The sequence below is a fragment of the Haematobia irritans genome, chromosome 2 (assembly GCF_050003625.1).
Source record: "Haematobia irritans isolate KBUSLIRL chromosome 2, ASM5000362v1, whole genome shotgun sequence".
Taxonomy (NCBI): domain Eukaryota; kingdom Metazoa; phylum Arthropoda; class Insecta; order Diptera; family Muscidae; genus Haematobia; species Haematobia irritans.
In genome coordinates this window covers 99,951,222-99,964,569 of record NC_134398.1, presented here as the reverse complement: position 1 = coordinate 99,964,569, position 13,348 = coordinate 99,951,222, and the positions used below count along the sequence as shown (strand labels likewise).

The 13,348-nt window shown below is 34.9% G+C and overlaps 1 protein-coding gene across 8 annotated transcripts in view; it reads right to left on the bottom strand.

Moving 5' to 3' along the window:
• The window catches only part of TTLL4A (Tubulin tyrosine ligase-like 4A), a 673,269-nt gene that overhangs the window by 32,856 nt on the left and 627,065 nt on the right, over positions 1-13,348 (bottom strand). The window lies entirely within an intron of this gene.

Below are 13,348 nucleotides of genomic sequence, written 5' to 3'. Positions count from 1 at the left end.
TTTTGTAGGTGTACACTTTCAAAAAAAAAATCGCTTCCCTAACATATGTTCCAAACAAATTTTGCAGGAAACACATATATTCTTGGATATTGCCGAAACATTATTATGTTTGTGTTATGTGAACATATTATATGTTTGGAATCAAAAATATTATAAGCTTGGAATAATTTTCTCCCAAAGAAGATTGTGTTCAACAACAAAAATTATTTCTGTCTAATTGCGTATTCCCTCACATCTTTCTCACTTCCACGATTTTTTTCTATTCTGAGGACCGTTTTCTGCAGTACAAACAATGCTGAAGATGAAGATTTTATAAATATGTTAATTTTTACCTTTCGCCTGGACGGAGAATCGAACCGAGGACCATACAGTTTGTAAGCCAACTATCCACTGGGCTACGTAGCTGTTATAGTCACCAGTAGACAATTATCGTTAGAAGTTACATTTATGTAGCATAGTTTGAAGCGCCCACGAGCCGATGCAAACAAAACATTAACAGGTTGGCTGATAAGTCCCCGGTCTAACAAAGAAAAACATATTTTTGGTTTTTGCCTCAAAATAGGCCTCAGTTTCGGCGATCACCTCTTCTGGGGGCTGGGGGCCAGATTTGGAGAATACGGTGGGTGGGAAAGCAATTCGAAGCCCAATTCATGATTTTGTGCCATCGTTCTCAATGACTTGTGGCACGGTGCGTTGTCTTGGTGGAACAACACTTTTTCTTCTTCATATGGGGCCGTTTTGCCGCGATTTCGACCTTCAAACGCTCCAATAACGCCATATAATAGTCACTGTTGATGGTTTTTCCCTTCTCAAGATAATCGATAAAAATTATTCCATGCGCATACCAAAAAACAGAGGCCATTACTTTGCCAGCGGACTTTTAAGTCTTTCCACGCTTCGGAGACGGTTCACCGGTCGCTGTCCACTCAGCCGACTGTAGATTGGACTCAGGAGTGTAGTGATGGAGCCGTGTGTCATCCATTGTCACATATCGACGGAAAAACTCGGGTGTTTTACAGCTGCAAACACCGCTCAGAATCATCAACACGTTGTTGTTTTTGGTCAAATGTGAGCTCGCGCGGCACCCATTTTGCACAGAGCTTCCGTATATCCAAATATTGATGAATGATATGACCAACACGTTCCTTTGATATCTTTAAGGCCTCTGCTATCTCGATCAACTTCATTTTGCGGTCATTCAAAATCATTTTGTGGATTTTTTGATGTTTTCTGCGGTAACCACCTCTTTGCGGTAACCATTTAAAAATTGTGCCGAACACACATTTTGTTTATATTGGAACATATGAAAAACATATTTTTCTAACAGTGTAGTAGTAGTTGCCTTATGGCACATACATAGTCGTGTGTTCTAACCCAGATTGTAACGGGCTCGCAATTGTAAAAAAAAAGTTTGCATTTCCTAATGTCATATTTCTGTAAACCGACATTCCGATAGACTGGTTTACTCAGTAACCTTTTTAAACAACGGGACATTTTACCTTATGTAAACCACATTTGCACTTGCATAATTTCAAAATTTCATAATTATTGCAAGTATGTTTTTATGAAATATGAAAATTGCAACCTTTATTAAGATAGTTAAGTTATTAGTTAGTCATACACCCTCAAAAAATCGCTTCTGTAACATCATATACCCCAAACACATTTTGCTTCAAGCATACATATTGTCAGGATTGGTCCAAACAAAATATTGCTTGCATTGTTCAAACATATTATGTTTCACCGTAGGGCATACACTGGTAGAAATGAAATTTTCTTTGTGAGTATATATTTTTAAGGCGCCAATTGGTTACTTCCATTATTTTACTTGCAGCATATTCTCTAGGTCTCTTTTTCTAAACACATATATGTTTATAGGCTATTATTAACATATATGTCCCAAACATGTTATGCTAGCTTACGAACATTATATGCTTGCATTTAAAAATATTGTGTTAAAAAATTTGAGTTCCAAACATATAATTTTTACACCCAATCATATGAAAATCAGTTTTTTTCGTCCGTTTAGTGGTTAGGTTAGGTTAGGTGGCAGCCCGATGTATCAGGCTCACTTAGACTATTCAGTCCATTGTGATACCACATTGGTGAACTTTTAGTTTAGTGGTTGAAAAAGAACAATGAATAGTTACTGCCTCATAACAAATATATCTTATATTTTTTCTATATATTTAAGATTGTCATCTTGCGTGATTGAAAAAGTGTTCTTTTATCAGTTTATAAATGTTTTTCTTACAAAAAAAATGTTTTTCGTACAAAAAAAAAAAACAAAAATACGTGGTGTTAGATACAATTTTCTTATTAGCATTTTTTTCTTATATGAGATCCGAAAAAAATTGGAAGTACTTCTAAAGGCACGTCCAAAAATGTCCTCCCAAGGTTAGGTGGCAGCCCGATGCATCAGGCTAACTACGGTCACACTGGACAAATATTTGACAGAAATCAAAAAAGAATTCGTCGGCACAGTCAAACCATCAACCATTTTTAGCTCATATTGATTACATAACGTCACGACAGGAGTATTTTCTGAAAACGGTATCCAGATATCTTCAAAATGGTCCTGGAAAAATGTTTGACACTAATTTTGGTCAAATATTTGTCTAGTGTGACCATGCCCTTAGACTATTCAGTCCATTGTGATACTACATTGCTTCTCTCTCATCACTGAGTCCCAATTCCATGTTAAGCTCAATAAAAAGGTACCTCCTTTTTTATAGCCGAGTCAGAACGGCGTTCCACATTGCAGTGAAACCACTTACACCCTAAAAAAAAATCGCCTCTTTAACATATGTTCCAAACATATTTTGCAGGAAGCACATATATTATTGGATACTGCCGAAACATTAACATATTTGTTTTATGTGAACATATTATATGTTTGGAAGCATTTTGAGCCCAAAAATATTATATGCTTGGAAGAATTTTTCCCAAAGACGATTGTGCTCATTCCATACTCGTAATTCTCACTTCCCCGAAATATTTTAGTTCTTGGCACCTTTTTCTGTAATACAAATAATGTTGAAGAAATTATTCACTTTTATAAATTATTTAAATTTTACCTTTCGCCTGCACGGAGAATCGAACCGAGGACCATACAGTTTGTAAGCCAACACACTATCCACTGGGCTACGTAGTTGTTATAGTCACCATCAGATAAATATCGTTATAAGTTACATTTATATAGCATAGTTTGCAGCGCCCACGAGCCCATGCAAACATAATATTATTTAAAAGAAACATACATTTGTTTGCCACGTGGAGCAGTGGTTAGCATGTCTGCCTTGCATGCAAAGGGTCGTGGGTTCAATCCCTGCTCCGACCGAACACCATTGGTTTTTTTTTTAATTTACGCATTTATATTTATACTATATTAAATTTTTATAATGAAACTTCGAAATGTGGGTTATTAAAGATTTATAGTCAGTAACAGTGCTTGATATAAACGAAATTGAATGATTTTTGGATAACATATTATTTTTTTATTGCAAAATAACAATTTTGTAACAAAAACCTGTTTTTGGTACAAAACTTTAAAATTTGGAAGGAATTCAAAAACTCTAACAAAAGAAGAATGTGGAGTCGAGTATAAACATACATATATAATTTTATAATATAAACATAAATTTATTTATGCGTGAACAGTTTTTTTACTAGCACTTAACACCATCGCTCTAAAATGCCTTTTATTTTTCTTTAATAATTCATTTTAAAGAAAATAAACTTTTTAAATTGTTTTAGCTGCAAAACTCGAACTTAATGCCCGCTTTTATATTTGAAGGTGTCCGTCAACTCCTCGTGGACTACTTATTAATAAAGAGGAACTAAACTTTGTTTTTATACATTTACTGTTGTTGTTGTTGTAACAGTTTATTGTGATCTCATCCATTTCATGTTATACGCTTGGTACATCAGCTTGTTGGCAGATCAAGGAACTCTGCGACTAAGATGGGGTGTGTCCAGAGTGATCTGGTGGTAAGTCGGGTTGGTTTGGCTGGGCAAGAGAAAAGATGACGCGTGTCGTGTGGCCCTTGGTTGCAAATTGGACAAACGTCAGCTACGCTGCTATCAATCACCGATAAGTAGGAATTGAGGCGGCTGCACTTGCCTGATCTTAATTGGGCCAAAACTACCCTAGTCTGCCGTGGGAGGTCTCTTTCCTCCGGTGCTATGGGCGGTGGTCGGACTCCAAGAACAGGATTAACCTTGTAGCTTCTCACCGCTTCAGCTACAGTATCCTCATGAATCCTGTTCAAACCTGCCTGGTACGCTGCTTGATCTAGAGGCTCTCTTTTATAGCGCTGGATCTCGCGCTCTAGATTATGTATATCAACCCTTACGTTCCTGGGTGGTGGTTGTGTATCCATAAGATGGTGGTTTGGATGATTACTGCGATAACAACCCAGGAGATACTGCTTTGACAACATGTAGTTGTGTCTTCGCACAGGGATGATCTTTGTCTCCACATAAAGGTGATCCAGGGGTGTGCTGCGGAGACACCCAGTCGCAGTTCTAAGAGCAGCGTTCTGGCAGGTTTGTATGTTATTCCACTGCCTATCACTGTTCTGCGGTGTCCACACTGGCGCTGCATAGTTTACCACTGACCGGCCAATTGCCTTATAAGTAGTTAGCAAGGTTTCTTTGTCCGCACCCCAAGTACTGCCGGCTAGTGACTTGAGGACCTTGTTTCTACCACGGAGCTTATTACAAATTGCAGTGGCATGGGCAGATGACCTAAAAAGGCTGTCGAATGTGACCCCAAGAATCTTGGGGTAATTTGTGGTCGGAATTATTACTCCATCGACTCTGATATTCAACTGCCTGCGCACTTCTGCCGTCCATGTAGTAAATAGTGTGGCTGAGGATTTGGTGGGGGATATCCTCAAGTTTCTCGCAGTGAAATAACTGGTAAGATTAGCTATGTAGACGTTCAACCGATCGCAAATGTCATCAACATTGGGCCCAGATGCCAAGATTGTACAGTCATCCGCATATGATACAATCTCGACGCCGTCAGGAGGGGGTGGAATCGAGGACATGTAGAGGTTAAACAGTGCCGGAGATATCACCCCACCTTGGGGAACTCCCTGTTTAACTCTACGCGGTCTTGACTTTCTGTCCCTGAATTCCACGTACGACTGGCGTCCACACATATAATTCAGTACCCAACGCTTCGCTCCTGCCGGTAGGGACGTATTCTCGATGTCCTCAAATAATGTGGCATGGTTGACCGTATCGAATGCTTTCGATAGGTCAAGCGCCACGAGGACCGTCCTGTGACACGGCCTGGGCTGGTTAAGTCCCTTATTAATATGTGTCGAAATGGCATGTAAGGCTGTTGTCGTACTATGTACCTTACGAAATCCATGTTGATGGTGGGCAGCTGGAAAATTCTCCACAAGGCTGGGGAGGAGTAATGCCTCAAGTGTCTTGGCTACTGGCGAAAGAAGGGATATCGGTCTGTACGATTCACCTTTGCTCGAATCTTTGCCCGGTTTCAGTAGTGGAATCACTCTTCCCATTTTCCAGACATCGGGTATAATGTGTGATTTCAAAGACAAATTGAGGAGTCTGGTCAGGTACTCAGGTACTCAGTGTACATTTTACTGTGTAATTTCTCACTATTTCCTCCTTATTTCATTTTACTGTCCCAACTCTAAAAAGAGTATAGTGCCCTTTCGTTATTTTTATGAAGACCCCTGATTCCTTTTAACGAACCAAGAAAAAAATTGTGCCCATAATGCCAAAATGATAAACAAAACACATGTCCACACATACATAAAATGCTGCTCTCACGGCGAAAACACAGGCTGTTTTTTTTAATGTCTATTCTCTTGGTTCCGAATGTCTATTCTCTTTATTCAAATTAAATAATATTTAGACTTAAGCATATCAAATTTTTGGCGTTATCATAAACCAGTTTTCCGAAACAACATACAAGCGGTTTCATAGAAATTGTTCTCTTTTGATTCTTTCGCTGTGTTATGTTGATATCTTTTGTCAACTCTCCCGGTTTCCATCTCTATTTCTTTCTCTATACTCTCTCTGTCGCTTTGAATAAAATATCACAACATATGTATGTTTAGTCGAAATTTGTAGATTTATACATGTTTGCATTCACACATATGATTTTTATGAAACATTCATGTCCCAAACATAATATATTCGAACATATTAACATAGATGTCCCAAACATTTAGTGTTAGTTTAGGAACATTACATGTTTGCACTTAAATATATTGTGTTTTAAAATTGTGCCCGAAACACATTTTGTTTATATCGGAACATATGAAAAACATATTTTTCTAAGAGTGTAGATAAGCTTTGAAACACTCAGAAATGTCACCAACATTACTAAGGTGGGATAATCCACCGCTGAAAAACTTTTTGGTGTTAGGTCTAAGTTGGAATCGATCCCATGACCTTGTGTATGCTAACTATTGCACCACGGTTGCTCCTTATGTCCTCCCAAAGAGGTTCTTTATTTTAACCGAACTTTTATTTAAATTTTGTTTTAACTCTATTTTGTCATATTTTTAAAGGGTAATTTTATCTTTTTTGTTTCAAATGGTACAAATTATTTACATTTTGTCGAAAAAACATTCTAGAAAAATTGTGAATTTTAGATAATATTTGAAGTCAAATGTTTCAGACAAGCGTTAGAATGCATTGCAAATCATTAAAAAAAAAAAACTATGAAAATTATTTATTTGGCGAAATACCACAGTATTTTTTAATTCACATCCAAAACACTGAATTAGGATCAAACCTTAAAAAGTGATACAAATTCAGTCCAATGGCGGTTGAAATGGCGAACACTCGTCCTACGACAGTCCTATGTTAAATTCACCGCTTCTGCGCCAATTTTGCATCATTTCTGGACCAAAAAAATTTTTTCTTACTTTTTTGGCGACGCTTTTTTGCGGGGATGTGCTACTGTACAGAGAATGAAAAAGCAGATATCAGGTTCCAAAAATTACACAGGGGTTCTATTGATTAAGAACTGAATATCGTTTTTAAGGTTATTTAGGACGCTGAATCCAAATCTTGCACTATTTTTCTATCAGCTCGATTTTTCGAGATATACCGCTATGTTCAAAATTAAGGCACTTCCACTACATATATTGGAATAACTTGAAAATGGTTCAACATGTTAAATTAAAAAAATATCAGAAAATTTCTAACAATATTCTATTTAATCCGTCTTTACATTGTTTTTCAATTTTCCAAGTAGTTTTAGAAATATCATTCAAGTTGTGAAGAAAAAAAACTAACAAACTTATTACATACAAACACTTGCACATTAGAAAATGTTATTTTTGTATGGAAATCGCGGTTTATATCAATTCAGTAAATCGTGAACAAAATCAAAAGTTGTGTACCGATTGTAATGAAATAAAGCTCATTTTATTCGAAATATACTTAACTAGCAGATTCTGGAATAAAACTGTGATTTTTGCCCCATTTTTATTTTTTAGGAATTTTTCCAGAACAAAAAAAAATTTTTTTGTTAAAAATTTCAATTTTTAATCATTGTTGTTGTTTTTGATTTCAGCTTAAAACCATGCATTGACTAAACTAAGAAAAACAGAGGAAAAGAATGTTTGTCAAATTTATTTGGGCAAACCCCTATAGATGGACGCACGTTTCGGAATTACCACATTCCTCATCAGCATCCTCTACTTGCAGCAAAACTATCGACCAATTATCAGAATAAATTCAGGCAGTTCATTAAACCCAAAAGTGCGCCACACTTGAACCTTCCGAAAAAAGGTTTACACGATAGCCGGCTTTTGCCGAAATAAATTCGTACAAACAAATATCTCTAAAACTACTTGGAAATTTGAAAAACAAATAAACACAAAAAAAATTCAATTTTGTTTCTCCGTGTTATTATTAAATTTTACCTTTTTTAATTTTTTAATATCCAAGCAAAAAAAAAAATGGATCTTGTTCTAAAGGCGTAACTTTAAAAGCTTTTCCAAAAATTTCATCCCAAAGATGTTCTTTATTTTAACTACACAAATAATTTTTTATAACTCGCTGTATTTTTAATCAGCAATTTTAACTTGTTCATCCAGAAAAAGTGCCTTCGAAACTAAAGGAGACAAGTATATACGGCCATAAGTTCGGCCAGGCCGAAGCTTATGTACCCTCCACCATGGATTGCGTAGAAACTTCTACTAAAGACGGTCATCCACAATTAAATTACTTGGGTTGCGGTAACACTTGCCGATGGCAATGTATCTTAAAACTTCCTAACACCGTCTTCTAAATTGCAAGGTAGTTCATACGGGATATATATTAAACTAAAAAAGGCCGATTAAATACGTATATAATTAAGTTTGAAAAAAATGTCTATAGAAATAAAATTTTGACAAAAGTTTCTATAGAAATAAAATGTTGACAAAATTTTCTATAGAAATAGAATTTTGACAACATTTTCAAAAAAGTAAAATATTGACAACATACTCTATAGAACTAAAATTTTGACAACATTTTCTATAGAAATAAAATTTGACAAAATTTTCTATAGGAATAAAATGTTGACAAAATTTTCGATAGAACAAAATTTTCTATAGAAATAAAATTTTGATAGATTATTTTTGGCTCGAGTGGCAACCATGATTATGAATCGATATTGACCAATTTTTGTGTGATTGGGGATCGGCTATATATAACTATAAACCGATATGGACCAATTTTGGCATGGTCGTTAGCAAGGCCGTATTCAGGGGGGGGGTGAGGGGGATCAAACCCCCCGAAATGAATGAATATTTTTATATAAATAAATATATATTTTTAGCTGCATAGAAAAATCTTATCGAAGATGTTGAAGAAAATCTCGAGGTTTTATTTTGAAAAACGCTTACCTATAAAACTTGCACAAATCATAGAATACTAGTTGAAAAGCCCGTCAAACGACGGTCGAAAAAAACAAATTGTTTTTGTTTTCGCACCACAAATTTCATTTTTGGAAAATGTATTTCTGCTTTTTATGTGTGTTTGTTATTCTTTTTGTGAACATGACTCGCTTTGTTTGGCCATAGAACAACAACGAAACAGCCAAACATACGTGTGTAAATGAAATGGAGCAAAATCTGCGAAAAGAACCTGCCTAATTTAGCGATGGAAGCAATAAAGAGATATTTCCAAACGTGATTATTTTAAAAATTTTGGTCACTTTACCAGTTGCTCAGGGATGGAAAATACAATTTTTAAGAAAGTACAAAAAAGGTATTTTTTGATCGGAAAGGTACTTGTTACTAAATTTCAACAAAAATTTCACTTGAATATTATTGTCAAGAGACTGAATTTTAAAGAAAATAAAATTTTGACAAAATTTTCTATATAAATAAAATTTTGCAAAAATTTTTTATAGAAATAAAATTTTCCATTCGTTTTGTTTTGTTATTGTTGGTTTCGATCTTTAAGCATTGTTGTTTTTTTGTTGCAGCTTAAAACCATACATTGACTAAACTACAAGTGTAGTTTAACCAACAGAGGAAAATAATGTTTGTCAAATTTATTTGGGCAAAGACCTATAGACTGCAAGATGGTTGGATGGTTTCGGAATTACCACATTCCTTATCAGCATCCTCTATATGCAGCAAAACTATCAACCAATTATTAGAATAAATTCAGGCAGTTCATTAAACCCAACAATGAACCACACTTGAACACTCCGAAAAAAGCTTTTGTATGATAGCCTGCTTATGCCGAAATAATTTTGCAAAAAAATTCTATAGAAAAAAAATTTTGCAAAATTTTTTCTATAGAAATAAAATTTTGCAAAAATTTCCTATAGAAATAAAATTTTTACAAAATTTTCAATTGAAATAAAATGTTGACAAAATTTTCTATAAAAATAAAATTTTACAAAAATTCTATATAGAAATAAAATTTTGACAACATTTTCTACTGAAACAAAAAATCGATAATATAGAATCGCATTCTTTTTTCGACTAAAACATTCTTGAAGTTCAATAAAATCTTGTTTTTGACTATGTCTTTTACAAAATCGAGATTTTCTTCCCACATGAACATGTCTGTTTTGCCATATTTGTAAAAGACTATTAGCAAATAAGGTTGATAAAGACTTTCTCAAAATATTAAAATATTTTGTCAAAGCTATTGTACTATAAATCTGATATCGACTCAAAAATGTCTACACAAAAGGTACTAAATCATTCGCGGGGGTACTACGTTACTGACTGGGGTGAAAAAGTTTTGAAAAAGTACTATAGTACTGCATTTTCCATCCCTGCAGTTACTACGTGCTCATCCGAACGTTCATTTTTAACAATGAAGAGATTCATGGCTGAACAAGAAGGTTAAATAATGGGGCCATATGAGTACAATTTTTTTACTTCGACCAAATTTTAAGATGTCAAAATCATATGTTTATGGTGATTGCAGCTCTCCAAATGACACTGCATAGCAAATGCATCTCAAACAAACTAGCGCATTCATAGCTGGAGAATTGTTCAAAGATGACTTGAGTATCTTGATAACATATTCCAGACCCAAAATACCACGCACATCAGTTTTTAAACTGCATCATAAACTGTTTTTGTTAATAGATGGCGAATATCCATTTGACTGACTTCCATTATTAACTTTGGTCTCATATCGGCGTTCCTCGGATGAATTATCCACTTCACAATAACTCATAGGTGACGCAATTAAATTTGAACCTTTATTTTTCTCTGGATTTGAATTATTTTTTCAGGACAATTGAAGGAATATATAATTGCCACTTTTGCCAATGCCATACGATTCTTTTATCAGCTGATTTTGACTTCTTAAAATTGTAAACAACATATTGAAATTTGTTGTTTTTGTTATCGTGATTCAACCTCCTTATTCAGCCATGGAAGAGATTAAAGACGTATCTTAGAAATTCGACTAGCGAGAGTAGACTCAAAGGATTGGCATTAATGTCGGTTCATCGCCGAATAAATGTGCCGACTGAAGAAGTCATTGATTTATTTGCTGCCCAAAAAGCCCGTCGGTTCAATTTAATATTATAAAAATATTGTATACATACCTATGCATAATTAAAATTTTCTACACATGAGATTATATGAATATTTTTTTTTTAAGTTGAACCCCCCCCCGAATTAAAATCCTGGCTACGGCCTTGGTCGTTAGGGACCATATATTAACACCAAGTACCAAATTTCAACCGGATTGGATGAATTTTGCTTCTCCAAAAGGCACTGGAGGTCAAATCTGGGGATCGGTTTATATAGGGGCTATATATAATTATGGACCGATATGGACCAATTCGTGCATGGTTGTTAGAGACCATATACTTACACTACGTACCAAATTTCAACGGGATCGGATGAATTTTGATCCTCCAAGAGGTTCCGGAGGTCAAATCTGGGGATCGACTTATATGGGGGCTATATATAATTATGGACCGATATGGACCAATTCGTGCATGGTTGTTAGAGACCATATACTTACACCACGTACCAAATTTCAACGGGATCGGATGAATTTTGGTCTTCCAAGAGGCTCCGGAGGTCAAATCGGGGGATCGGTTTATATGGGGCTATATATAATTATGGACCGATGTGGACCAATTTTTGCATGGTTGTTAGAGACCATATACTTACACCACGTACCAAATTTCAACGGGATCGGATGAATTTTGATCCACCAAGAGGTTCCGGAGGTCAAATCTGGGGATCGACTTATATGGGGGCTATATATAATTATGGACCGATATGGACCAATTCGTGCATGGTTGTTAGAGACCATATACTTACACCACGTACCAAATTTCAACGGGATCGGATGAATTTTGGTCTTCCAAGAGGCTCCGGAGGTCAAATCGGGGGATCGGTTTATATGGGGCTATATATAATTATGGACCGATGTGGACCAACTTTTGCATGGTTGTTAGAGACCATATACTAACACCTTGTACCAAATTTCAGCCAGATCTGATGAAATTTGCTGCTCTTAGAGTGTCTGCAAACCAAATTTGGGGGTCCGTTTATAAGGGGGCTAGACGTAAAAGTGGACCGATATGGCCCATTTGCAATACCATCCGACCTACATCAATAACAACTACTTGTGCCAAGTTTCAAGTCGATGGCTTGTTTCGTTCGGAAGTTAGCGTGATTTCAACAGACGGACGGACGGACGGACATGCTCAGATCGACTCAGAATTTCACCACGACCCAGAATATATATACTTTATGGGGTCTTAGACCAATATTTCGATGTGTTACAAACGGAATGACAAAGTTAATATACCCCCATCCTATGGTGGAGGGTACAAAAATGTTTATCAATTTAGTTTATTCATATTATTTTCATTAAATTTCTGTGTAAAATAAAAAATACGTGTTTCAGTAAATAAATAATACAAATAAAGCAGTTAGAAATACTTCACTAACTAGAATAAAGTACGGAATTTTACTAATCCTGCTTTCTTCTCGGGGTATAAAAGTTTACAACTGAAGAATAAATTTCTATTCATTAATAAGAACGCATTCGTAATAATAACCAAAAACCGAACTAATACCGAGTTTCCTTAATTTAGTAAAATTTCTTATGAAATGATAAATTTGACTTACTTTATTGTAGAAAGCTATCTACTATATACAAATAAGTCAGGTTTTACTTCCTGACGCAATAACCCCAGAACCGATTTCTACGGTTTTGCATTCGTATAAAGTTAAAACAACAAATTACGACAGAAAAAAAAACAAGTTTAAATTTAAAGTTTGAAAACAAAAAAATAATAATAATAATATTTATAATAATATTCAATAAAAAAAAAATCATTCAAAAAGGTCTCGGGCTCCGTGAGGTTTATAGCTTAGAAAATTCAAGAAAAGTTTCAACGGAAAAGCGGGAAAATCTTTTTTTACATAAAGTGCCGTCTTTGATGCAACTCCAGAACGCCCGAACCGATTTCCACGGATTCGTTGGAAAGGTCTCGGACTCTGTGAGGTTTATACATATAGAAAATTCAAGAAAAGTTTTAACGGAAAAGCGGGAATTTTTTTTTACATACAGCGCACATTACAAAAAATTATAACTTGAATTCATCTCAGTTGCTTTTTATTTTTTCACATGAATTGTCATTAAATTTTTTTCAAATGAATTGTCTTTCAATAAAATATATTTTTATATATCGAAAGATTTAAGAAGTTGCAAAAGTGATGTGATAAATATTCATGTTACAAACCGGCTGGTGTACACTGTGAAATTGTGAAAAAAATATTAAAAAATAATATTATAAATATAAATAATATTATAAATATAAAATAGTTTCCTATCATTTCAATTGACAATCATCAAATCGATC